General features: G+C 40.1%; 1 non-coding gene across 1 annotated transcript; it reads left to right on the forward strand.

Moving 5' to 3' along the window:
• The first annotated feature begins 23,255 nt into the window (after positions 1 to 23,255).
• On the forward strand, positions 23,256 to 23,327 carry Trnaa-cgc (transfer RNA alanine (anticodon CGC)). Its single transcript has one exon. It is a non-coding gene; the product is annotated as a tRNA-Ala (tRNA).
• The last annotated feature ends 4,223 nt before the right edge of the window (positions 23,328 to 27,550 follow it).

Here is a 27,550-nt window from a genome sequence, read left to right on the forward strand (position 1 = left end):
AGTAAGATTCGCGCAAGGCTGTCGAACGCGGCAAAAGTTCGAACTGAGAGGACGCTGCGTTTCAACATCCAGCGGTTAACGGCAGACGGCGTAGCAGTGAAGTACGCCAGGAAGCTTGACCAACGAATCGCAGAACAGCAGGTATAAGGAGAAGATATAAATGGGCTGTGGAGGAACATCCATGGTGCCATCGAAACAGCTGCGAGAGAGGTGGTAGGCACGACGCGTGGAAGACAGCGTAACAGCTGGAGTGATGCCGAATGCCAGAGAGTGACAGATGAAATGAACCAGGCCAGGAGTCGCACGTTCACTGCGGCAACGCGTCCAAACAGAGAGAGAAAGTCTAAAGAAACGCGAGTACGAGGAGCACGTGCTTGCCGGCGCAGAGGAGCGATACGCCAGAAACGACACACGGAGTTTCTATAAAACGGTGAGATGCAGCGATGTAAGCGATGGTTAAACTGTGGAGCCACCAACACAGGAGGAGGTTAAAAAGGCAATTAGTGAGCTGTAATACGGTAAGGCCGCTGGGAAGGACGGAATCCCAGCTGAACTTCTAAAAGCGGGGAGCGAGCGGCTGTGCGAAGCAATCCACCGTATCATTTTCAGGATCTGGGAGGAAGAACAAGTGCCGGAGGAGTGGTTGGATGGCCTCATTTGCCCAATTTTCAAAAACGGACATCGACTGGAGTGTAAAAACTATCGAGGAATTACATTGCTCAATTCTGTCTACAAGGTGCTTTCCCGTATTTTGCTCTGCAGACTGAGACCGTTAGCGGAGTCCTTCATCGGCGAGTACCAAGCTGGTTTTCGTGAGGGTCGCTCCACGACGGATCAGATGTTAACCCTGCGTCAGTTGCTAGACAAGTTCCGGGAGTACAACTTGCAGACACATCATCTGTTTGTGAACTTTAAAGCGGCGTACGATTCAGTTAAACGAAATGAGCTGTGGCAGATAATGCTAGAACATGGTTTTCCGACGAAACTAGTTACGCTGATTCGTGCGACGCTGGACGGATCCAAATCATGCGTTAAAATAACGGGTGAGACCTCAGTTGCTTTCATGACGTTGGATGGACTGAAGCAAGGGGATGCACTCTCTAACCTGCTTTTTAACATTGCCTTGGAAGGTGCATTACGAAGGGCACACGTGGAAAGGAATGGAACTATCATCACGAGATCTCACATGCTTCTTGGTTTTGCGGATGACGTCGATATCATCGGAATCAACCGTAGATCAGTAGACGAAGCCTTCAGATCTTTTAAAAGGGAAGCGGTGAGATTGGGACTTACCATTAACACCGTCAAAACTAAGTAAATGGTTGCTGGTAGGGAACGTGGGAGCCCAAGTGGTGTTGGTGCCGAGGTGGAGTTAGATGGGGAACGATATGAAGTAGTGGAGGAATTTATATGCCTTGGTACACTCGTGACACGTGACAATGATGTAAGCCGCGAAGTGAAACGACGAGTTGCAGCCGCGAATCGTTCTTTCTACGGATTACGTAGCCTGCGAAAGTCCCGTAGTTTGCAAATTCGCACAAAACTGGCGCTCTACGAAACACTAATCCTCCCGGTGGCCCTTCACAGACACGACTTGTGGACGCTAAAGGAAGTTGATCGGTGAGTGCTTGGGGTTTTTGAGCGTAAAATTCTGCGATCTATACTTGGTGGCAAAATGGAAAATGGAGTGTGGCGCAGACGCATGAATCACGAGCTGCACCAAGTATACAAATATGCTGATATAGTGAAGGTAGTGCTATGTGACAGGCTGCGGTGAGCCAAAACTATTTCCAGCAGAGAACCAGAAAGAGGCCGTAGACTCCGAGGTAGACCCCACACCCGGTGGGTGTGTGCTGTCAAACACGATGCACGTTCAGCTGGTGTTTGTGAGGATTGGAGAACGGCGGCTCAGGATCGACGGTACTGGAGGACCATAATTCGATCGGCGCAGGATCGGTAGCGGACCGTTGCCACTAAAGAAAAATGAGCAATTCGTAAACTGTCTACAACAATCGGGGCCAGCTACAAAAAACTATCTCCATGACTGTCACAGCGACATTTTGAATCCTGTAGTGCCCTTCTGGCATACATAAAAAATGAAAGCAGAATTCTATTTCATGCTGTTGCATTGAAAATCTCCTTAAAATCCTATTCTGGTCTTCAGTGCGGTGCCTGATTCCATGGATTCAAATCCCTTATTGATTGGTTCGAATTATAGATACTCAAAGAATAGTTTTTGTTATCATATTAGGGTCAAGTTTTGCATTAATACACAAACGCACTATAATTTTAAATATTCTTGATGAGATGAAAGACGATTGTAGGATTATTTTAAACCGTTACAATATACCACCGCATTGGTGATCCAAATTCTGCGACATAAAGGTCTAGAATGTAACAAAGAAAAGCAATAAATTTGCAACTCAAGCTGCAAATATTACCAACCGTCGCATTGCTGCATGCCGTCGGTTAATTGCTTATTGCGTTCTGTCGTAATTCAATCCGATGATCGAACCGTTCGACAACACGAAAAATGATAAATTTCCCAGATAGGAAGCAATCGTTACCAGTCCCTTGACGGAAAACATAAGGAATACATTAACTCGGATGAAAAAACCGGGTACCTACAACAATACGAGCAGATGAGCTGCAACGGACGAACCGGCTATGCGAGAGAAATCGTGGAAAATCGTAAATTTATTTTCATTCCACCCATTCCTTCTAATCACGTATCTTGATGTAAAACATGCTCACATTCTTCGCAACAATTCCCTCTGTTCGGCTCTACTGACTCACCGTGCCTTACCACACCCCACACGGTCAAGGTTCGACCCGGATGATGGTACACTCGTAGTGCATCCCGCAGGTTTGGTTTCTGTTTCTCATTTTCACGCTATTTATTATTCTTTCATTCAACTTCATCTTACTAGCGTAGTAAGTAAGAGCACTCTTTTTAAAAAACAGGCATAATAATAGTGTTTTGCTCTGGAAATATCGGGATAGGGAAGAAACAACGCTCCGAAAAAATAACGAGAAACGAAAATTACAGGCAGTGTTCTGTCTATACAAGCCATCAACCATTCTTCCAAACTGCACAGGATCCTTCCACCGATAACAATAAAATCGGAATGTGTGAGTAATGAAACCTGCTTTTGTGCGGACGCCACAATAGCGCAAAAATAGCGGATGCCTTACTTTTAAGGGGGTTGGGTTGGTATACAGACGGTAGCAGAGCGAAAGAGAAACTATTATGTGTCCTTAAACCGTCTGGCAACTGTTGTTTTTGCCGTTTACGCTCTGTTAGATCTTCGTCCTTTCAATTTCTGTTGTGCATACGAAGCTGGAAAGTGGCTCTTGCTGCGTTTTACAGGAAAATAAATTGATGTCCTTTATTTTGATTTACTGACGGTGGAAGAGTGTGCTGAGCGCAAGGGATCGTGTGGAAAATAAAAAGATTTTTTATTGCCAAGTGCAGGAATATGTACGTATAAAATATCTCATCCTGTTTTGGTAGACTTTGACCGAGAGTAAAACTACAGTTCTCTTGATAGTAAGCCATAAAAGCAACTTTCAAGAAACGATACACGACAACAGCTGTGACGAGGCAAACCGTCAGTGTGTGTCAATTTACAAGAAAAAAGTCGTTTGTCCAAAGGAATTTCAAAGTCCAGACTGATTGGGGGAAACCTATCAAGATTTAGATTACGACAGGAACGGGCAGATTTCCTTTCATTTCATGTGTCTCCTCTGCTGATAAATCCGAAGCAGGTCAGGTTTACGCCTGATTTGGAAGTACGACGATAGGGTTTTTATCGGAAAGTTTTTTGTTCTCTTCTTTCTTTATTTGCTTCGGATTACAGCATGGTGCCAAGTTTCTGTAGCTGGTCGTAAAGCTGATTAAGACCTTTTTGTTTGTTTGATTCGTAAAACCGTCCCTAGCTTTGGAGGGTTTAAAAGTCCGTTTAATTATTTTACGAAATTTCAGTCCACTCATTAGAGCCTATTCAAGAAATATAAGTCAGTTGCCATGAAAGTATTTCAAATCTGTCGCATATGTATGTCGGGTTATCTTTCAGTTATCATCGTTGCAACAAAAAGTGCTTGGTGAGTGGAGGCAATGCTTATGACCGCATATGTCCGTAAGCAAGAAATATCATTTCTATCTTGAAGCTAGATAAACCGATTAAATATGTTTAATTTCATTTTGCTGACTTAATTGATCCCTGTTCACTGTTTTCCTTTTTAAATAATGAAATTTAAATTCAGTATTTTATATTTATTATTATTTTGTCTGATCAAATCGTTCCGTCAAAATACTGTGGACTTTCGGATAAGTAAATTTTTCGGTAAAGTTAAGCGAATGTTAGCTCTCCTGTAACGCTCTAAATAGTTAATGTTTTTCTTAATTTTTCTGAGTCTTTGAATTCTTTGGTTGTCCAGCTAATTCTGCGCACCATACATTTCATTCGAAACTTCCTAATTCCTGCAAATTTTTATCTTAATTAGCGCATCTAGCGAAATATGTGTACAAGCAGTTATTAATTTCGATATGTTTTAAGGGGACATGAATGACTAAAAATTTTGAAAAAATGATTATTTTATTCCAGATTTTGATTCTGCAGTCTTTTCCGCTTATTTTGATGCTAAATTTGTAATGATCCGACCACGGGAAGTGGCCGAAAAACGATCATTCACATAAGCATTCCAGTGCGGCGTGGAACAACTTCGGCGGAATAAAACGCCTCTCCTGGAAAACCACGATTTTCAAACTTTATGTACCTTTTTCTCAGAAACTACACAACGTATTGGAACAAACTTTTTTTTATTTTGTTGGCAGTAGCTTGGCAAAGACTTCTATAACTTTTGAGGTTTATAAACAAAACACAGCCAGAGAAAAAAGAAAAAGAAGACAAAATTTTATTTTTTCAGGATTCCATTTTTCTTCTTTTTTGTTTTTCTCAAGCTGTGTTTTGTTTACGAAACTGAAAAGTTATAAAAGCCTTTGCCAAGCTACTACCAACAAAACAAAAAAAAAGTTTATTCCAATACGTTGTGTAGTTTCTGAGAAAAAGGTACATAACGTTTTAAAATCATGGTTTTTCAGGAGCGGCGTTTTATTCCGCCGAGATTGTTCCACGCCGTACTGGAATGCTTATGTGTATGATCGTTTTTCGGTCACTTCCCATGGTCGGGAACAAATTTAGTATCAAAATAAGCGGAAAAGACTTCAGAATCAAAATCTAAAATAAAAAAATAATGATTTTTTCAAAATTTTTGGTCGTTTATGTCCCCTAAATTGTTTTGCAGGAACTAGGAATCATGCGCAGAATAAGGCGCGCCTACGGTCACGTAATTATTTTTCATGGGAAAATCTATCAAAACAGAGACTAAATCAAAAGAAACGTATTTTGCCTCTTTTTGGTCATTATATTGTTTGAACTTCTACTTCTATTTCGTACTAAACGCGGTAACATTGATTTTTCGAGTTTATAGGTTATAGAACCTACACAAAGTTGATTTTATACAAAAAAATTTGACTCATGTCCAACAAATTTTTTTCGTCCCCCGATTTTTATACTTAGTTGGGGGGGAGGTGACAAAAACTTTAAAAATAATTTGCAATAGCCTAACATTTAGCTCTTTGTAAATATATAGGGTATGTTGCTACATCGTCGTAATTGCCTATTCCCTTCCTATCCAACACAAATCATTAAGAATATCAGCATTTTTATGACACACAATGCAAAACTAGTTATTCCCTAATATTTTAGTCAGTTGTCTATCATACGCAATCAATTAAAGTGAGCCGAGATCTATTTAAATGCTTTTTATCATTAAAGAAGTCCTACCAGCCAAATTTCCTACGTTTTTTCGTGCAACGAAGAAATTCATAAATGAAAATAACTCACGCAAGGCATTGTCGTTATTCTACAGCCAGGAAAACTTGCCTGACCTGCAGAAATTTTGTAGAATAACATTTGTCATGGCGTCCTACACGAATACATGCGCGTTAGCTCCGTAAACATTGTTGTGATATTTAGTTCGGACGATGAAAAATTCGTTGAGGAATTCATAGCAGCCAAATTTCCTACCTTTTTTCGTGTGACAAAGAAAAAATATTGACAAATCGTTTCAATTCCCGTCATGCATAAAATAAAAGTAACTCTCGCAACACATTGTCGCTATTCTGAAGGGAAAACCTTACAAGACCAGTAGAAATTTGTGCAGAATTATATTTGTCGTGCCGTCCTACACAAATCGGTATGTGCGTTTATTTCCTAAATTTTGTAGTGATGTTTGGTTCGGACGAAGAAAAATTTGATGGACGGATTTAAGAGTGGTGCGACGAGCTTAAAAAATAAAATTAGTGGCGCAGTTTGAATAAAATGCATATGATTACTTTTTAGTAAAAGTGGCTGAGTCAAATCAGTACACTAACTTTTGGATTATTCGTTAGAATACAATCAAGAATTGATGAAAATTACAGTTGCTTTCCTTATTACAACGGGAGTTTGCACTAAACCCTGGAACTAGTTGTATATTATAACAAAATCGCATTTATTTTGAGAAATTGTACAACAGCCTCCTAGAGCGACGTACTTTACCTAAGTAGGGTACGGCAAAGTGTTGGTATCATCCTTATACGCCACAGTGTTTTCGCTTTTCTTTGCCCGTAGAATGATGTGCGAGATTGACTTCATCTCCATTATTTACATTATTTGCTCTGCTAATTCAAACAAACGGTACGTTTCTCCTACTATTGCACATCGCTTGTAAAGTGGGCCAAAAAAGCTCTCCCTCTCAAAAATACAAAAGTCCTCAATTTACCACGAGCAATTACTTTTTCTAGGCGAATTGATTGTTTTTCAACCAATTTTTTAGCATAACTATTACTGGAAAAATGACTGACGGTATCCCATTTTTGCTGTTCTACTGTGTGGTCAAAACGTTGATGGCTGATTTATAGGCGTATGATATCTTACTACTTTTCGAGACAATCACAATTTTAATTTTCCATTTTTACCGGTTAACTTCCCGTAAAACATCGCTTAATGTCAAAATATTCAATACTGATCAACTAGAGTATAGCATGTTTCAAATGAGGCAAACAGCAGCGTGTACGCATCGATTGAGGTAACTGCGCGAAACATGCAATAATTACTTCGTTTAACATTTATTATTTTTCTTTAACAATAACAAAGTGATAATAATCGGTTGCGAAACATGAACTCGGTCTTCGAAACACGGAAGGCCGAGTGTCATTTACCAGTGAGCCCAGTTCCGTCAATTTGGCATTGTCTCAGTGTACGCGTGGATGCGGGGTGTGGTGCTTTCTCTGCAAGGAATAATCGATTCGCGCATCAATTTCGTTTGTACGATACCTACATACAATCGAACATTCAAACGCTCAAGGTTTCTATTATCGCAGTTTTCATGCTAAGTTTCATATCAATTAACTATACTAAAGTGTGTTACAATCGAAGTTTGGCGACCTAAACTTGGCACAGTTCATTTAACCATTTGAAACCCCTGAACACCTCTCATTTGATAGTTGTGTGCATTGTGCAAACAGAACGATGACTCTCATCTATTTTAATTTTGACATTTACTCTTCAGTTATCAAAATGACGTACAAGCAAAAAAAGTAATGCATCAAAATTTTGCTCGTGCGTCGCAAAAAATCCGAACCATTAGGACTTCGAGTTTGCGAAATCGACGAAAACGACCAATGCAGATGTCATCAACAAGTTGAAGTGAGGAAATCGCATACCGAAGACCCTAGCGAAGACAATAAGAGTGACCAGCATATTCGAACGGAATCCCAACCTCTTGATGCGATTCGCTTTTATATTTAAAAAAGAGAATGCAAATACATCCAAAATTCCACACTCAAGGGTAAAGGCATTATTGACAAATGCTGTCAGCCGTCCGTCTCGAATAGTAATATTTTGACAACGGAAAAACTGTTTGATAGTTGATAAGTTTTCTGGGTGCGCCAAAACAAAACTTGGTGGTTTCTCATTCGTTTCGTCGTCGAGCTAGAGGTCGATCAATAAGTAAAATTCCGCGTTGTTTCTTAGAGAAGACGGATGTAGTTACATATATCAAAGTCTTCATTATGAATTTGAAGCTTCAGACGTCACACTCTCCGTCAGAGATGTCGTAAACAAGTGTTGTCTACAATCGTGCATCGAGCTACAAAACGAACCGGATTGTGGGCTTATGAAAAAGTAGTGACTTCAAATGACGGCGATAAACAGAACAGAATGGTCAAGACTCAATCCCGGAAGTTGTATACGATGATGCCGACAAAACCTGTGTCAAGAAATATCTCACCGAGCTTTATACGGCAACCGGAGGGAGCTTTACTTTACCTATGTATCTATGTCCGCCGGTCCGGCAGAAAAAAGGAATGAAATCAGAGATCTCCACTGCCGATGGTTACTCGCCACGGCTTACACCTGTCGCCAGGACAGGTTCTTGACAATAGGCCGGATGTCGTTGGCTGAACTACGTTATCATGTGCCACTAGGGAAGCGGCCGCTCTTCTATGCTGTTCTTGCGCATTCCAGTTGATTGATTTTCTGCGGATCTCGTTCGCTTCTTTCCCCAAGGTGTCTCTGATCCACTTCCACGTGTGTTTCTGTTGCTATCGTCCGTTGATGACATCGACGATGGAGTTCATCGTTGGATATCCAGTTGTCAGGCCACCAGGTACGAATGATATATCGTAGGTGACTGGTGGCCGACACACTCCTTCACAAGCTATCGCAGCTTGGTTATGAGACCATTGCTTACGACGACGACGTTGTACGTATCGTCAGAGGCAAGTTTGACGCAGTATTGTCAAGTCGCTTGTAAGAAGCTCTAAACACTACTATGTTATAGTGGTCACAAGAGGGACTTAATGTAAACCCCACCAAAACAGTTGTTATACCATTCACTTGGCGAAGGAAACATACCATTACTCCCCCTATACTGAATGGTGTCAGACTGGGCTTCAGTAATGAAGTCAAACACCTCGGAATAATTTTCGATAAAAAACTAAACTGGGCTGCTCACCTAGGTTATGCTGTTAAGAAAGCAACTTCGGCTATCTGGGCATGCAGGTCACTGTTTGGCAAAACCTGGGGATTGAAACCTAAACTAGCCTTTTGCTCATATACTAGTATTGAACGACCTAGGATAACCTAGGCTGCAGTCATATGGTAGCCAAAGGTGAATGATGTGACATCCCAAGTCAAACTAAACAAAGTTCAGCGCCTGGCCTGTTTTACAGTTACCAGTGCCATGCGTACAACACCTACTGCAGCCATGGAGGCAATGCTATGCTTACTGCCTTTGTATCTTCATGTGAAGAAGGAAGCAGAGCTCGGCGCACTACGGTTGCAAAGAAGTAAAACTAAACTCGAAGGTGGCTAGATCGGTCATCTTCGCATACTTCAGGAGTTCAATCTGACACCCCTAGTAACTGCAGTCTCTGACTGCATGGAAGCCAGGCCTAATATGGACGTTCCATATGAGGTGATTGAAACAGATCGCTCAATGCGGAATAATGGAGGGCCCGATCTTCCATTTGGAACTATCTGCTTTTACAGATGGTTCAAAAATGGGGGCCTGCACAGGCTTCGGAGTCTACGGATCCGGCATCAGGGAAACTATCTCATTAGGAAAGTGGCCCACCGTTTTTCAAGCAGAAGTATATGCAATATAACGAGTGGCTACTAAACTTTTGGATTTTTTCGCGTCCCTTATGCTCAACAACAAACGAGATCAGAGAGAAATGAGAGTATGTATGTGTTAGCTCTCTCTCTCCTCTTTTTGTTAATATTTTTTGTTTTGTTTATGCTTGCCCAGTTTCACTAAAAATGGCGTCGAAACAAGAAGCATTTCGGGAGCGTGTTGTACACTTCTACGAACTGCAACAGAAATCTCGGCAAAAAATATACGGTACAACATTTAAAAAGCAAATATGTTGCGGCTTTGACTGTTTACCATATCCTAAGATGCCCAACAACTATTCGCAAGCAAGGTAGTGGAAAACCAGCCAAAATTATAGACGCAGAAGAACATCGTTCTCTTTCTTGTTTCTTCAACAACAAGCCCTCTGGTTTGGCTATCAATCACGATGCACCAGACGACTGTTTGAAGAAAATTTTGATCCCGTTTCTTCAAAAACATCATGCAGATGGACAATAGGTGTTTTGGCCGGATAGAGCATCATCGCATTACGCCAAAAAAACACAATCGTTCCAGAATACCGATTCGATCCCATTTTTATCCAAAAACCACGACTCGAAAAATCTATCTCGGTGCGCCCAATCGAAGATTTCTTCGGGATTTTGAGTTCCTTGATGTACAAAAATACTGGAGAGCCACGAATTGCAAACAGTTGAGTGGTAGAATCAAGAGATGCATTCGCAAAGTTGACATGACGGCCCTACAACGCAGCCGATTACGGACCGTTTTCAAATGTATACTAATTTTTTTCAACAATGGATAATGTATCTTTAATTTCGGTAAATCAGATCTTTTTCATGTATCTTTGTCTTTTTTGGACAGCTTGAGAAAAAAATTCCAAAATTTTAGTTGCCACCCGTTACATCTATGCAACAATATGCTTGAAACGAAAGTACAGGCATGCGAAAATCGGTATCTTAACGGACAGACAAGCAGCACTACTGACCAAATGCGTGTCCAAATTAGTTTGGGAGTGCAGCACAGCATTGAGGGAGCTCTCCCACCAAAACAAAGTTTTATTACTTTGGGTGCCCGGTTACTGCGGAATCGAGGGCAATGAATTTGCTGACAACCTAGCAAGACAAAGATCAGCTCAGCAATTTATTGGCCCTGAACCGTTTCTGGGTACCTCCACATCCACCGTGAAAGGCGAATTGATGACATGGGAAAAGCTAGTAATAGTATCCCGTTGGAATCAAACACAGGGTTGCAGACAAGCTACTCTTACTCCATATCAGGTATCCCAAAACGGTCATTGGCTTTATTAACCATGTACTACCGAATTGGGGCACAGGATTACAACTATCCGGCTCAACTCCATCAATGTGTATAAGCGGTCCGTAAACTGGCCTTTTAACCCAATGCCCTCCTAGCATACAAAATACGATTAATAAACACCTGCAGTTTTTCCGTTGTCTTCGCTGAGGTGCACCGGGACAACAATACAGATTTAACGTTTGAGTTGCAACACCTTACATGAGAACGCCTGAACGCACTGAGCTTCGATGAGATGGACTAGCTTATCCGGAACTCCTCTACACCTATGTGCGCCCCAGATGTTTTCGTGGGTATGTCGGTCAAACGCCTTTTCAAAGTCAACCAACATCAGCAGAAGAGAGCCCTGGAATTCATTGATCTGCTCCAATACGATAGGGAGCGTTGTGATATGATCTACACATGATCGGCCAGCACGGAATCCAGCCGTCGATCGTCTCCTTGAATCCGACTAAAAATTACCTTACAAAGTATTTTGAGCGTAATACAGAACAACGTGGCTTACTCCGGGGTATGATGCTGACCTCACAGCGAATCGTCGCATGTTCGAATCTTGACTGGGCGGTAATAACCGCCTAATAACCGGCTAAGAAGTCTGTCGATAAAAAAGGGTCAAGTTTTTAAGCACGGCTTTATTTTACTTTTACAGATCACTGCCTGGGGTGCCACCCCAGTTACCGCATTTAGTTAGGTCTCCTTGTTTTGGGACCTTGGCCTACACGCCCTGCTTTTTGAGCATCTCGGCTGAAATGCAGTCACTGGCGCTCTGCTGGATTTCATACTTTTATTGGCTGTTTCGATTTCATCCAGAGATGATGCCTCAGAGTTGACGCGATTGATGCGATGAACTGTTGGCGTCATGGATTTCTGGTTTTATTAGTCTCTGTCATTTGAGACTCGAAAAAGTTGTTCAAAATGTTTAGTCCATCGCTTGAACTGTTCTGTACGGTTAGTCGGTAATTTACCAGCTCAGTGGTTTAACGATACCTTGGTATGCATCCTGGCACCACGAAGGCAGCGAGAAATATCGTACAACAAACTGATATCATCATTGGTAGCAGCAGTTTCTCCTCCGGCGGCTAGGGAGTTAGTCCAGGCTTTCTGGTCCAGCTAACAAGATTGTTTAACAACCTATTTCAATTCGATTTATCGTTGACGGGCAGCTGTCTTAGCCGCTCTGGTTCGCGCTCGCTCAATGCTGGCTTCCGTCTCTCTCCAAGTTTCATCCGAAATCCACTCCATTCGCCTGCTGCACATTTTACCGAGGGGTATGTCACTGGTCGTGATGGCGTTTTTGATGTCGGTCCATTGCACTTCGACAGTTCCACAAGCTGTCAACTCCGGGGCACGGGATTCAAGTTGTTTGACGAAGGCCCTTTTCCCCTCGAGATTCTCTAATCGGCGGGTATCGTAACGACACTTAACTTTCTCCTTCTGTCCCTGAACACGTGTGATGCGGCAGCGTATCTAAGCACTAATAAGATGGTGGTCGGATGTAATATTGACGCTGCGCGTGTTACATACATAAAGAAGGCTCCTTCTCCACTTTTGGCTGATACAGTTGTGGTCAATTTGGTTTTCGGTTCGGCCTTCGTGGGAAACCCAAGAGACCCATGTTGTTATTACCACAAAACTCTGTAAATAGCTCCTCGTTTTCGTTCATATCCCCTAGGCCAGCGGTTCCCAAATGGGGGTTCGTGAACCCCCAGGGGTTCGCCAAAACTTTAGTTCGCTGCAGAACAGTATAGGGAAATCCGTCAGGGGGTACGCGAACCGAAAAAAGGTTGGAAACCGCTGCCCTAGGCTATGACCTCCCACGACGCGTTCAAGATCCGCATTGTTCGAGCCAATCTTTGCGTTGAAGCCTCCTAACTGAATCTGAATGTCCCCCTTCGGGATTTCTTCAACTCCGCTGTTCAGCTTGTAGAACTGTAGAAACTCTCTTTCTCCTATAGGTCGGCAGCATTAGAGAAACTCAATTAGAGAATGACCAACGTAACTCAGTAGCACGTGAGTACATGTCATCAGTAAATCAGCGACACACTTTGATGACAATTTTGCTTAAATTTCTATCATCAATGAGTGTCGTGGATTTGATGATGCGAATTATTGAATGCCTTCGTCATTCTCTAATTGAATTTCTTTAGGTAGCATCTGTGGATGCATAGCACTGGATTGCAGTAAGGTTTCTGATCCGTGTTCTAAATCTGGCCACGATTATTCTTTCGTTTATCAGTTCCCACTTGTACAGAACCGAAACCGGAAGGAGTAATAATGTCATATTCCAGATGTCCCCCGAATAAGGCGGTGGCCTGTATACCCACGGCGATTTCTTAGATACATACTAATAAAGTGTATTTTTGGTACATTGTTAGTATCTGTTATAACCTAGTCAACTGCCCAAAACCTACTTTATTAGTTAATGGGGAGCTGAGATATCACGAGGGGCGTACAGCACAACCCATCGCCTTATTCGGGGGATTCCTGTATTCCCAAACACCTTTTGATAGGTTCGTTTTGCGATTTTACTAGTTCGATTAACCGCATAGGTGGTCCACCTATGCTAAATTTAATTGAATAAACGCACACACATTACACATTACTCAAGTCGAAGCGAACTGAACCGAATGGTATACAGAATGGCAATCAGGGCCTCTGGGCCTCGCATCAAATTCACACATTTCGGTTTATTTTGATTGCTTTGTTATTCTACTTATGACAAAGATAAAAATAAAGCGAAGAAAAATGGAAAGAAAAGAAGCAGCAAACATATTCGAAATACCTCTGCTCCTTTTTATTTTGCAATGTTCCGCAGTGGAAGAACGCAAAAAAAACAGAATGCAATAAGAAATACACGGATCAGATGTTTTCGTAATTAGAAGCAGTCGAGAGAACGTGATAAACAAGTTTCAGCCGACTTGAATGTTATTTTATATACTTTTTTGCGCCGTATCCGTCTAACTCAGATGCGAGCTAGTGAAAAGCAGCAACCGTTTTGGGAACGAGAGCGGAAAATGAATTGCCCTACGCCGAATTCTTCGTTTCCCCGCTTCGGTCGGTGCTGATGTTGCGCTGTTGGCAAACTAGAACGGAATTTGCATTGACGAATAAACCAGACTGTTTTCGAGAGGGGTCTCCCAGCATGACGCGTTTCAGCACACAGCCAACGCAAGATTGCGATCATTAATTTGACCGAGATGGCAGAGAGGAGAGGGGATATAAAAATGTGTCAAATGCACACAACAAACGGGACGTGTAGGTCTACTATGAAGGGTACTTTTCGTTCAGCAATTGGAAAAATTGTCGCTCACCCCTGACCAGGATAAGCGCAGTTGGCATAAAAGCGTAATTAGAATGTGACACTTTGATGTTACACTTAACGTGTACTGATTTGAATTTTAAATTTGTGCTCTCATAAGTATAGGAAAAACGATCGACTGTTTTCCAAATATCTTTTGACGTTTGAAAATACCATTGGAAACCTCGAGAGTATACAGAAGCAGCCAGGAGTACCGTTTTGACTACATATTCATACATAACATTTTAGTTTTTCCAAGTTTGCTTTTAATTAGCCCGATATTTCAGCCATCATTTATTCATTAAGATGTTGAATCACTCCCAGCAATCGAATCAATATGCTCATCAAATTGACCGCCAAACCCAAGTCTCACACAACGCTCCGGATGCTTGCCATTTGGCTTGATATATGTAATCACATGTTGCCTCAGTTCGTCCATGCCTTCACTTCGATCTTGAGGCTGGCCATTCATGCTTTGGACGAACGTCGTTGGCTCCACTTCCTTCCTGTAGCTGATTATTATCACACAAGAAACGATGCACTTAAAAGGTTTAATTAGTTTTTAATTACATTTTTAGCTCTAATTTGACCCGCACCTTCTTCGTGAGTCGCCAGACGCTATAGTCTTGACCGCTCAGTTTCGCAGCGAAGTTGTGTTGTGAATATTGTAAATACCGATTTCAGAGGGGAATGAAAGTTCTGCTCACCAAAAAGGAAAAGAATCATTTTATTTATGAATTTTATGATGATAGGTCAACATCACCCAGACGTACAGAAAATAATGTACCGCTGGCCCGGTCTCACAGGAAAAAGCTATTCTACCTACTTTGCCGGTATTACGTGTTTTCAGACTGTGTTCGTCTTTTTGGCTAATACGGCCATTGGCAATTTGTGCTGAGCTGTGGCTTGAAGGCTTAATAAAAATATACGGTCGCTTTTTGCTCTGTTTCGCACCTTCTCTTTTCTAATTCGTTCTGTACCATTTAACGCTGCGAAGGCCCCATAAATCCTATCTAAAATTGGCAATAAATTAGGCTTTAAAACAACACTTTCCCGCAATAAATGTGACCTGCCAGCAGACGAGGTTTGCTATAAATCCTTATTCATCTATTACGGCAATATTGCAAAAAAAAACTGCTAATTTATCTATTTGAACTTTATTTAGCTTTTTGACGTCTTAGCATTTTCAATCATTTTCGGGAAAAATTTAACCGGTCAGTTTGATTCGAGGTATCATGCTGGTCGAACAAGCCAGTTGTCGTATGTAGGTACGAATCTCGGTCGCGGGGTGCTGCTAGAGTTCGTTGCATATACACTACACTCGTAATTGTCCTGTACTCGAATAACCTGCTGCGAAGTCTGTTACTAAAGAAGGGGTCAAGTCTTTAAAGTCTCCTCTAAATTTTTCGGATATGTTATAACATAGCATAGCAGTTATACTTACTTGCTTTACTTTTTCGGTAACAATCCGCTTATCGAATCTCGGCCGTATTTAGGAGTCGTCTCTACGCTACTTGGTCTTGGGCTGCCACTCTTCAGTCGCCCCTAACGTCCGCTGTTCTAGCATTCTCGCACGCTATGTCCGAAGAAACTTATTACAGTATGGTTCCGATTATTATCAGCTTTTTCCGATTAAATCAACCCCAAAAAGAATTTTTTTTGTTCCTTTTAATGACGAAAGTTATTTAATGACTCCTTTGAGGTCATATGAACAACCAAATGAGTGTTTCATGCGTTTTAACCCTTTATGGGCCTGCACAGTGGTCCAAACAGCGAAATACGTAATCGCGTGAGATTACGCCGAAATGCGAGATTTTTCGCATATTGTGTCTTTAGCAATATTTCTGAGTATAAAAAACCCTTCATTTGACAGGAACCATTATGTGATCAATCCTCTTAAAAGTGAAATACCAAATTTATTTTCTCACATGTTCAATATACAGTGAACTCTCGGAAAAGTTAACTCTCTGAAAAGTTAATTGTTCAGAAAAGTTAAGCGAATATTAGCTCTCATGCAACACTCTTAAAAGTTAATTTTTGACTTAACTTTTCTGAGAGTTTGAATTTATTGGTTGTGCAAAGTGTTCATTCACACACGTGCGTTTTCCTTCTATCTTTATTTCTCATTTTTCGGTTTATTGTCGCCTTTTTACAGCTTCATACAGAGTCTCATCATCACGAAAAATCAAAAGGAAACTAGTATGTATAACCAATTATTTTAAGTTTACTGAAAGGAACTAAGTATTATTTCATAAAGATCTTGCTACATATTTCTCTACATTACAACTTCCAGATGCTTAAAAATGTGCATTTTGTATCCGAGAATATATTTTTCACGTTTGTATTTATCATTTTCAATGACTCTTAGGACTACTCAGAAAAGTTAATATTTGGGAAAAGTTAATCGACCTATTCCCCAATCAATTAACTTTTCCGAGAGTCCACTGTATAAAGATTTCCACTAAATTTTTCAAAGCGCTGAAAATCATTAACATTTTAAAAAGGTCTTGAATTTGGCGCGATTTCGATTTTAGCAAAATAAGGCTTATACAAATTTGAAAAAAAGTTTATGTCAAATTTTCGAAATTTGAAGGGGCAAAAAAATAAATTGCAATTATGTTGCATTCTTTAATGGTAAGCAGATTTTTACAATTCAACCAGTTTACATCTCTAAATTACCCAATTCGTGCAAAGTTGAAGTAATTATCCCGTTAGTCTCGATCAACTATCCTACACCCTCTATGCTTTCTGATTCCTGCTACAGGTCACAGGCGACTATTGTGCTTAACCTCTAAGTTCCAACGCCGAAAATTGGGATGCTTGGAATTAGATTTTTACTCCATTTACTTTAATTTTGGTTCCATTTTAATTCAACTTGCTTCAAAAGAATCGAATTAGATTGAGGCATCATTCATCTAAACAATGTATTAGTGAAATTTGCTACCACTTTTGACGGAGATATTCCGAATTGCTGTAGGATTATATTTTGCTGTCATAGGTAGTAGATAAGATTAAAACAGAAATACAACAAATTACACACTCCGGAACATCAGCTTTCGGTGCTCCAAATTGATCGTTTTATTCCGTAGTGTCCCTGTACCTACCCTAATTTTGGATTAAGGGACGAAAAACTTAAAGATACAATTTTTTACCATGCATTGGACGCATGCAGAAAGGATGTCACTGAACTGTTCGAAACTTTTCTGCCTATTGTCATGTTGTGATTATCATTGGGATCAACGGTGGCCCCGACCATTACATCAAATCAAGTCATGTTAAGTTATATTGCTTTTTTACTGAGCTTTAGTATGGAAATGTACGAAAGCGGAATTAAATTGGAATAACACTTTCATTGCTAGGCATTCGAAACAGTTTATCTCTCCAAACATTTCAATAGTTCGCAAAATTCTAGAGCTTGCGAAGGAAGATCTAAACATTTATACTGATCTTATAACAGGACATTGTTCAAACCGCTATCATCTAAAGCTTATGGGGAAACTGCAAGGTGATATATGTCGATTCTGTGGCACAGAAAAAGACTCGGAACACCTGTTATGCCGATGTTCGGCATTTTTCAATTAAAGATCAAGGTTCATCGACAGAGGGCTGTTAGAAGCCCTGATATTTGAAAAACAACTCCCAGCGCAGTACTGCACTTCATCCGAAGTGCACCGGACTGGACAAATGCTATTAGTCAAACAATGACAATCGCTTCTGATAGTGGTGCGTTTGCATCCTTAATATATCAAAGATAAACACATTGTTAAGAACCAGCATCAGCTGAGGAATGGGCTGATATTCATATGACTAAAAGGTTGACCAAGAAACAAGCGGTTTCAAACGTGAATGGTGTCAGAGATTTTTTTTCTTAACCTTCCATTACTCGCGCTGTTGTATTTTGTACAACACTTGTAGATTTTTGAATGCCATTTTGTTTTAAAGTAACAGATCGATGTCAAACCAATGCGTATTCTTCAATAAACGTATTATGAACAAAATAACATAATTATTAAATAGATCAATGCTTTAAATTGTTCTGAAAAATAGATCAGCATAAACAGAAATCGCAGAAACGATGCAAGCGCGGTACGAGGGGTACCGCAATTGGTCCCTACTGGAATTTTCTCTCGTTTCTTCATAAGGGAAAATGGTTTCTGTACCCGGTAAAGTTATTCATCAGTTGATGATCATTCCGCAGGTGTGAAAAAGTTCACAATTTCGTGGCTTCAGGCCGCTAGTATATGGGTCAGTTTTCTGACTGTGTTATATCTACGGAATCTGTTTTTTTGTAAGGACTTGTTTTCAGAAAATGTTGTAATAGACCAAAAACGCTAAGCTGATGAACGGAAGTTTCAAATTTTCTCACTATGTATCATTACTGTGTGGAAAACTTTCTAAACATTCTTGCTCACGCGAATTAAAACACTACATCAGCCCTACTTTCCAAGATGCCAACAGCAGAAATGATATCATACTATGTTTTATGTAAAAAATATCTAAGAAAACATGATAACTTCTAGAAAAAAAATCTAGTCTATAGAATGCTCTCATTTAGGAACGATAAAATGATCCGAATGCAACAAGCTGTATACGGCCGCAATTGTAAAGTGTACAATTTGCAATACAATTTACAATTTGCAATTAGCGCCGCCTGGTGACAAACTTATAAAATTCCATCCCCCAACCGAAAGGTCTTGAGCTATTGATTAACTTTGCTGAAGACAGTAACTTTCTATATAGCCAAGATTTCGAGATATTCCGAGATAAAGAGTGTTGTACAAAATACAACGCGCGAGTATCCGCGTTACAAAAGCTGACGCGAGTAACGGAAGGTTAAAAAAATGTTAGTAGCATAGCACACGCGTTCCACGTAAAAAAGTTTTAGGGACCTAAATTGCCATTTTTACGAGAAGATTACATTCCGATACTATTTCGTGGTTACCGAGCTCTGAACTAGTAAGTGACACAGATTTTCGGATTATTCTAAAATACAAGGTAACTAACCAACGAGTGACATGCAAGTAAAAAATAAAATTCAAATGAAGGTCAAGTTACACGTTTATGGTTCTCTAAAGTGATCCTGTAGCATTCCACTATTTTCAAGTTGATTCATCTCTGCCAGAATACTTACTTTATGTGCTTGGATCAAAAAATTTTGAAAGTGGTTTTGGTTTGAACTACAATTTAAGTACTGTACAACTTTTTTGTAAAGAACTTTTATTAATCTGGAAAAATATACACTGGTTTCTTCTCCTTTGTTTAGTTATTGAAGGTTTGATGTTATTATTTTTTTCTTGCCCCCCCCCCCCTTGAACAACATTTCGAGACCAGGACATAAACTTTTTTCCAAATTTGTATACGCCTAAGTAACAAAAGTATTCGTTTTGGGCAACACAAAGTGTTTCGCTTCCAAAAACATGCCTAAAATCATTAGGAAAAAATGATTATGTCAGTACATATCTGCATCAAAAACGATTGTAGTTATAGAATATTTCTAAAGGTAATACAGTAAACTTTCGGAATAGTTAATCGATAGGGAAATGGGTCGATTAACTTTTCCGAAATATTAACTTTTCCGAGTACAGTAGACTCTCTGAAAAGTTAACTCTCTGAAAAGTTGTTTGTTCAGAAAAGTTAAGCGTATATCAGCTCTCATGCAACGCTCTAAAAAGTTAATTTTTGCCTTAACTTTTCTGAGAGTTTGAATTTATTGGTTGTCCAAGCGTTTCTTCACACACGTGTGTTTACCTTCTATCTTTATTTCTCATTTTTCGGCTTATTGTCACCTTTCCACAGTTTCATACAGAGTCGCATCATAACTGGGATTAAATTAAACTCTTGTATTGGACAGTTGCAACAATACAGTCAAATTTCGTTAATTGCACTAAGCTTATCGCCGATTTTGACCAAAACCTTAATTAATTAAGCTGAGCTGTTATCACTAGCAGTTCAAATATTGTTCATGTCATCTTTTGGCTTAATCAGATCAGCCCGACCCCCGACTAACAAAAGTTTTTCTTAAAATCGACGATAAGCTTAGTGCAATTAACGAAATTTGACTGTAGTTCAATACGGGCAAATAGTTACTTCAGGATGTTTGCAAACATACTGGAAAAGCGCAAACTCAGATTGAATTTTAAATGCAAAAGAAGGAACAGCAAGGAACTAAAAATAAGCGCGAACGATTATTTTTAATCAAAACATAGTCGCAGACTACGAAAAAGTAAAAGTAAACTAGTGTAACCAACTATTTTAAACTTAGTGAAAGGTATTATTTTATAAAAAAAACTTTTTCGAAACTAAGTATTATTTTCATAAAGATATTGCTACATATTTCTTTCTAGTACAACTTCCAGATACATAAAAATATGTATTCTATACCCCGGAATGCATTTTTCGTTTTTGTATTTATCATTTTCAATTACTTTTAGGACTACTCAGAAAAGTTAATATTTCAGAAAAGTTAATCAACCCATTCCCCAATCGATTAACTTTTCCGAGAGTCTATTGTAGTCCTGAAAATCATTGAAAATGATAAATACAAAAGCGAAAAATGCACTCCGGGATATAGGATACACATTTTTATGTATTTTGAAATTGTAATGAAAAGAAATATATAGCAAGATCTTTATGAAATAATACTTAGTTCCTTTCAGTAAGTTGAAAATAGTCGGTTACACTAGTTTACTTTTGTTTTTTCGTATAGTCTGCGACTACGTTTTGATAATGTTCGCGCCTATTTTTAGTTTCTTGCTGTTCCTTCTTTTGCAGTGGTAACCCGAATTTGTCACTCTCCGATTTTATCGCTCCCCGATTTTGTCACGTTTTTGACCCGATTTTGTCACCCCCGATTTTGTCACGTTTTTTACCCGATTTTGTCACGCTTTTGATTTATCAAAAACTTGGTTTGAAAATCATTTTGAAACATGTCAAATGTGTTAAAACACTGTGAAAAGAATTGTGTTGATTATCGTAGAGTTTTCACAAAAGTTGTTTCTTATCTCCACAACTATAACAGTTAGAAGGTCACTTTCTTTGGCAAAGTTCTTTATAATAATCTTCTCAAAAATGTTGTAGAACATTGTTTTGCTCTATCTCTTACTGCCTGAAAAATAAATTTTCTATCTTACTTTTAGGGGGGTTAATCAAAGAATCTTTTACACCATAAGAAAGAGCTTTTTACGCTATGAAATTTCTATGAACATAGTTAACCAGTACAATCAACCAGTTCGGCGAAATTAAAAAACGCGTGTTTTCATACCTGTGGGGCTGCTGTGAACAGGTGACAAATGTCCACATAGAGGTAGATGTAAGTGCGAAATGTCCTAAAAGTGATCAGAATGAAATATATGTAGTTCGTTCTAAGTTATCTGCTAAAAAATAAAAATTGAAAAAATACCCGATTTTGTCACTGTCCCGTTTTTGTCACCCCTAAATTCATCATGGGGGTGACAAAATCGGGTCATTACTGTATGTGTAACTAGCAAATAGTTCAATACGCTGTTGTTGCAACTATCCGGTACAAGAGTTCAATTTAATCCCAGTTATGGTGCGACTCTGTATGGCTCTGTATGACTGTGGAAAGGCGACAATAAACCGAAAAATGCGAAATAAAGATAGAAGGTAAACACACGTGTGTGTACGAACGCTTGGACAGCCAATAAATTCAAACTCTCAGAAAAGTTAAGGTAAAAATTAACTTTTTAGAGCGTTGCTTGAGAGCTGATATTCGCTTAACTTTTCTGAACAATTAACTTTTAGAGAGTTAACTTTTCTGAGAGTCTACTGTATTTTTATTGACGTAGGATTACGTCTTACCGCAGGGTGTCAAAAAACTATATTTCATCGGCCTGATAGCTCCCACCGGTCTTTTTACGTATAAAATCGTTGAAATCGTAGAAAAATCGTTGATTAATGATATTTAGCCAATTTTGGACCCATTTTTATTAAAAAAAATCCCATATAAAATGCACCCCAATCTAGAAAACAGAAACGTAGTTCTACGTTAATAGCTGTCAAGATTAATTTGAAAAAAAAACAGACAAGTAAATTTACCAAATAAGGCAAACTTTTAACTTAACGAATATGGTCGTTGGCGATTGCATGATGTGTAATCACTGATGAGATAACTTGCAACATTGCCTTATCGCAACCCAACAGTTTATTTGAATTGTGAAAGTGCAGTGCTAACTGCTAACAGAGTTCGTGCGAGACCCGACGTAACGGTACAGCCAATCGCACAGACAAATTGTCCCCATCAATAATATATCACTCCGAATATCACTTATTAAAAATAAGACGCCATGCTGTACGAAGTCGAATTTGATTCATTGTGATACTACCATATCCGCCCAATGAAAAATGGAGTAACGTTTGACTGCTTCCACCGGTAAACTTTTGCGGACTTCCGTTGAATGTCACTAGTCAGTTGCAAAGACTGTAGAGACATATTCGTATTAATAAGCATGCCCGCCCACTACGACGACGTCTCGATTGATTCATTCGCAGGTAGTGAGTTTTTTCGCATTCGCTTTTATGCACCGTTTCCCCCTTCCATTTATAAACATACAACGCACCTTACTCACTACACCGGCTCCAAGCGAAACGACCGACAAAAGGAACGAGATTCCACAACAGACGTCACATTTTCGTCTCTTCCGTGCGAGCTAGGCAGTAGCGGTAGCCATTTAAATTTATTTTTAGATACTCCGTTCGCTGAAATACTGCGCATGCGCTCAGACCTTGCCTCCACACTCGTTTCGTTGAGCCGTAGCCACGTACCGGTACCAGCAGAGAGAAATCAGCTGATGAGCGAAAACCGGTCGGCGTTCGATGCTACCAGCTGTTTTCATATTTTTTTTCTCCTTTCAGTTTTGTTCTTACTTCACGTTCTGCTGGGGCGCTCTGATTGACTATGTGTCTTTTCTCCCGCTCTGTCGAAGGGGATGTAGCTCAGTGGTAGAGCGCTCGCTTCGCATGTGAGAAGTCCCGGGTTCAATCCCCGGCATCTCCACAAGTTGTTCTTTTTTGTCTAGTTTTTGAATGAATAGGTTTTGTAGCTACCTCCTATTATAATAATAACTCGATGCGAATTGCCAAATTTGCTTATTTTTATCAATTGTTCAAAATATTATGCTTGAAAAATTAGACCTGTATTTCTGTTTTTGAGCCCAACATTCTTAACAACGCAAACTTCGTAATATGATTTAGTTATAACAATGTACGTAGTAATAAGTTCAAGCGAATATAATAGTAAGAAGAGCATTAGCAACGCAGCTAATAAAGAAAATCTATCCGCCATATGGCATTATGGTAACTAATTTAATCAACGTTCCCATTCATTCCACATCCATTAGCTAATTCCGCAGTGAAACGAAAGAGTGGCTGCTATTCATAAAGATGAGAAGAACGACAGGCAGCGGCAGTTACCATCGCAGCAACAGCAGCAGTCGCAAAACTGACTCTCACACAAATTTCATTCAATTTCCTTTCCATGCACGTCACATTATTCAGGATGCATGAAATGCAAACCCCAGCAACGCGTAAGATCTATCCGGCCATGAAGTGCACTAGCACTAGCAGTGCTTACATCGTTACCTTCGAGTAGATGTGGGAGAATATTTTTTTGAGATAATATACATATGTAGATGCAATGTTAACGAATACGGGTTTCACTACATAAATAACTTACAATGTGAAATCAACTTTATCAGCCGACATTTGATTTGATTGAATTTTGATTATATTTTGAGAACACAGTTTCATGCCCAATCAATAGGTATAAGAGTGCAAATATTTGACAAACTTTTCTTTTAAATACAGTGGACTCTCGGAAAAGTTAACTCTCAGAAAAGTTAATTGTTCGGAAAAGTTAAGCAAATGGCAACTCTCACGTAATGCTCTAAAAGAATTTTTTTTCAATTTCTTCCTTAACTTTTCTGATAAGGTACCCCAGGGCAAGTGGGACTAAAAAATGCATAGTTTGGGTTTATTCCACTGTGTTATCTATACCTATGATTATTTCAAAATACTTTCAGCACAGAAGCTCTTCAGTGGTATCACTTCGAAGGATTTACTACGAATCAATTTACATGAAATGAATCTGGAGGAGAATTTTCAAAATTATGGCGATAGCTTCCACTTGCCCCATTTACCGGGGCAAGTGGGACCTATATTCAAATTTGATTAAAAAGCATAAAATAACAGAAAATTGTGTAAGTTAATATACAGAAATGTTAAACCATTGCAAGAAGCAATCAAAAACAATATTTGTACGAATGGTTCATTCAAAAATAGCGTAACAAAATCAGATCACAACGGGCGGATTTATAATTTTTATAAAACACAGATCGCGAGCAATTACGCTGTAAAGCATGATTGTAATGAAATGTAGTTGAATATGTCGTTGTATCTAATTCTTGCGAGACGTAATTTAGGATTAACCATTGTTTAATAGCTCAAAAATACAAGTCAGCAGTATTTACATTAGCGTTCTATTCTGCTATAAATGCCAAGCCCAAAACAAGGGTCAAAACGCGGGTATTATTTATTTGGTAACAGTAAAATATATGAGCCACCCGCTGCTTTCGCCAACCTCTTCGGGATCTGCGGTGACCCTCTGGTCATCCTTGTGTTTTTTGACATCTTCAATCTCTTCAGGTGTTTCTCTGACCTTGGATTAGGGTGTCTCCTTGGCGTCTCGTTTTCCACCGCTACTTTTTTGGAGGCCTCAATCAGGGCCTTCTCAGCATTGACGGCTCTCTTCCTTAGCTCACTCTGCTCTCGCTCTGTAGCGATTACCGCGGATTTGCTGGCCGTTACAAGATGCCTAATTTTTAAATGGATGTTACTCCTGTCCTTAATGAACTCATAGAGTTCATTCGCCTTTTGTTTAACGTCCAGTATAGCGGATCTCTCAAACTGCAGACCAATTTGGGAACCACCGCTGGCCTTCGGAATAACCAGCTGGTTTGTCCCAGGGCCGACCCCTCCTTGAGCTTCTTGCTGCTCTTGTTGTGATTCTACCATATTGGTGCCTGATGTGGCCACTGAGTTAGAAACCGGCGACCGCATCAGCTTCCCTAGGAGTGGGAACGCATTCGATGGTTCGTCGTCCTGCACCAGCAGTCATCGTCGCTTGGGTTTTGAATTGTTTCTGTATTCTCCCTGTTGATGACACCGACGATGGAGTTCCTCATTGGCTATCCAGTTGTTAGGCCACCAAGCACGAATGATATATCGCAGGCACCGGTTTAGAATACCTGCAGTTTTTCCGTTGTCTCCGCTGAGATGCACCACGTTTCGCAGGTATACAGCAGTACGGATTTAACGTTTGAATTGAAGATTCGGGTTTTCGTACGTAGAGTGATCTGGTTTGAGCGCCAAATGTTTCGCAGACCTGCAAAGGCACCCCTGGCCTTCCGGATCCGTGTGGCTATACCAGTTTCAGTATCACCATCAGGCGTTGTATGGCTACCAAGATATTGAAAGGCGTCTATCTGCTCAACTTGTTGTCCCGCCACTGCGAAGTTGGTGAGATTGTCAGTATTCACTACCATAGACTTAGTGTTTGCTACATTGACTGTGAGACCGGCTGCCTGGGAGCTCTCGGAAAGGTCATCTAACTTGCTCTACATGTCGTTTCGGCGTTGTGCGAACAAGACAATTTCGACGGTTAGGTCGAGGTCATTTAGCTGCTCCATCGTTAGAGGATTCCAAGGCAATCCTCGATTTGGTCTACTGTCAATTGCTCCAACTAATATCTCATCCATAACGATGAGAAACAAAAGCGGTGATAAAATGCAGCCCTGTCTCACGCCAGCAGTAACCCTTATGGGGCCAGGCAAGACACCGTCGTGCAAAACCTTGCACGAGAACGCCTCGTACTAAGCCTCGATGAGATGGACTAGCTTATCTGGAACTCCTCTACGCCTCTGTGCGCCCTAGATGTTTTCGTGCTTAAGACGGTCGAACGCCTTTTCGAAGACAACGAACACCAGCAGAAGAGAGTCCTAGAATTCGTTAATCTGCTCCAATATAATGCGGAGCGTTGTGATATGATCTACACATTATCGGCCAGCACGAAATTCTGCTTGCTGCCGCCGGAGAGTAGCGTCGATCTTCTCCTGGATCCAGTTGAGGATTACCTTACAGAGTACTAATACAGGGCAACGTGATGCCACGCCAGTCACCGCATTCAGTTAGGTGTTTCAAACAAAAACTTTCTATCATGTGTTGTGTTAAGTTACAAAGTATATGCGCGACAAAACTTTCTAAAATAGATGAACTACGTAACATTGCTGGTCTTTCTAACGTCAATATAATTTGCATATACCTACGAGTCATGGCTAAATAGGAAAATCCCAGATGTTGTGTTGAAAATTGATGGATATAATCGTGTACGTAGACTTGGTGGTGGTACACTTAAAACAGAAGAAATATATTACGGTCAGATCCTAAATAAGTCCAACAACGAATCGCCAATCGAAATTAGCTTAGATCATATTAAAATGCTTGTAGGCGTATATAACAATCCACCTCCTATTGATTGTTTAAATCATTTAAATGAAATTTTCTCTGATCTCAAGTATCAATATGAAAACATACTATTCTAAGGCGATTTCAATAAGAATCTTTTGGATCTTGTATAAGAAACAAACGAAAAAATTTAAGAGTTTAATGTCGTCTTTTCCGTTCATATCAGTCGCTTCACCTTCAACTAGCGCATCATCAAATTGATTAAGTTTTATCGAATCGGAAAGACTTAGTGTTACGTTTCAATCAAATCAATGTCCCTTTCATGTCAAACCACGATATCCGGATGAACCATAAAGATTCGCACAGAGTCTTTGGGATTCATCGCATTGGAATTGTATAAAGTGATCGGGTGGTGGCCGGTCAACCCCCGAATGTGCAAATTAAGAATCAAGGGCCGATTCTTTAATATTAGCATAATTAACGTGCACAGCCCTCACCTCGGAAGTACCGATGATGACAAAGACAAATTCTACGCGCAGTTGGAGCGTGAATACGACCGCTGCCCAAGACATGATGTCAAAATTATCATCGGGTACTGTAATGCTCGGGTTGGTCAGGAGGAGGAATTCAAACCGCTGATTAGACGGTTCAGTGCTCACCCGCAAACGAACGAAAACGGCCTAAGACTTGTCGACATGGCCATACGTAGTACCTTCTTCCAGCATAACCATCGGTACACCTGGAGATCACCCAACCAGA

The sequence above is a fragment of the Sabethes cyaneus genome, chromosome 1 (assembly GCF_943734655.1).
Source record: "Sabethes cyaneus chromosome 1, idSabCyanKW18_F2, whole genome shotgun sequence".
Lineage (NCBI taxonomy): Eukaryota > Metazoa > Arthropoda > Insecta > Diptera > Culicidae > Sabethes > Sabethes cyaneus.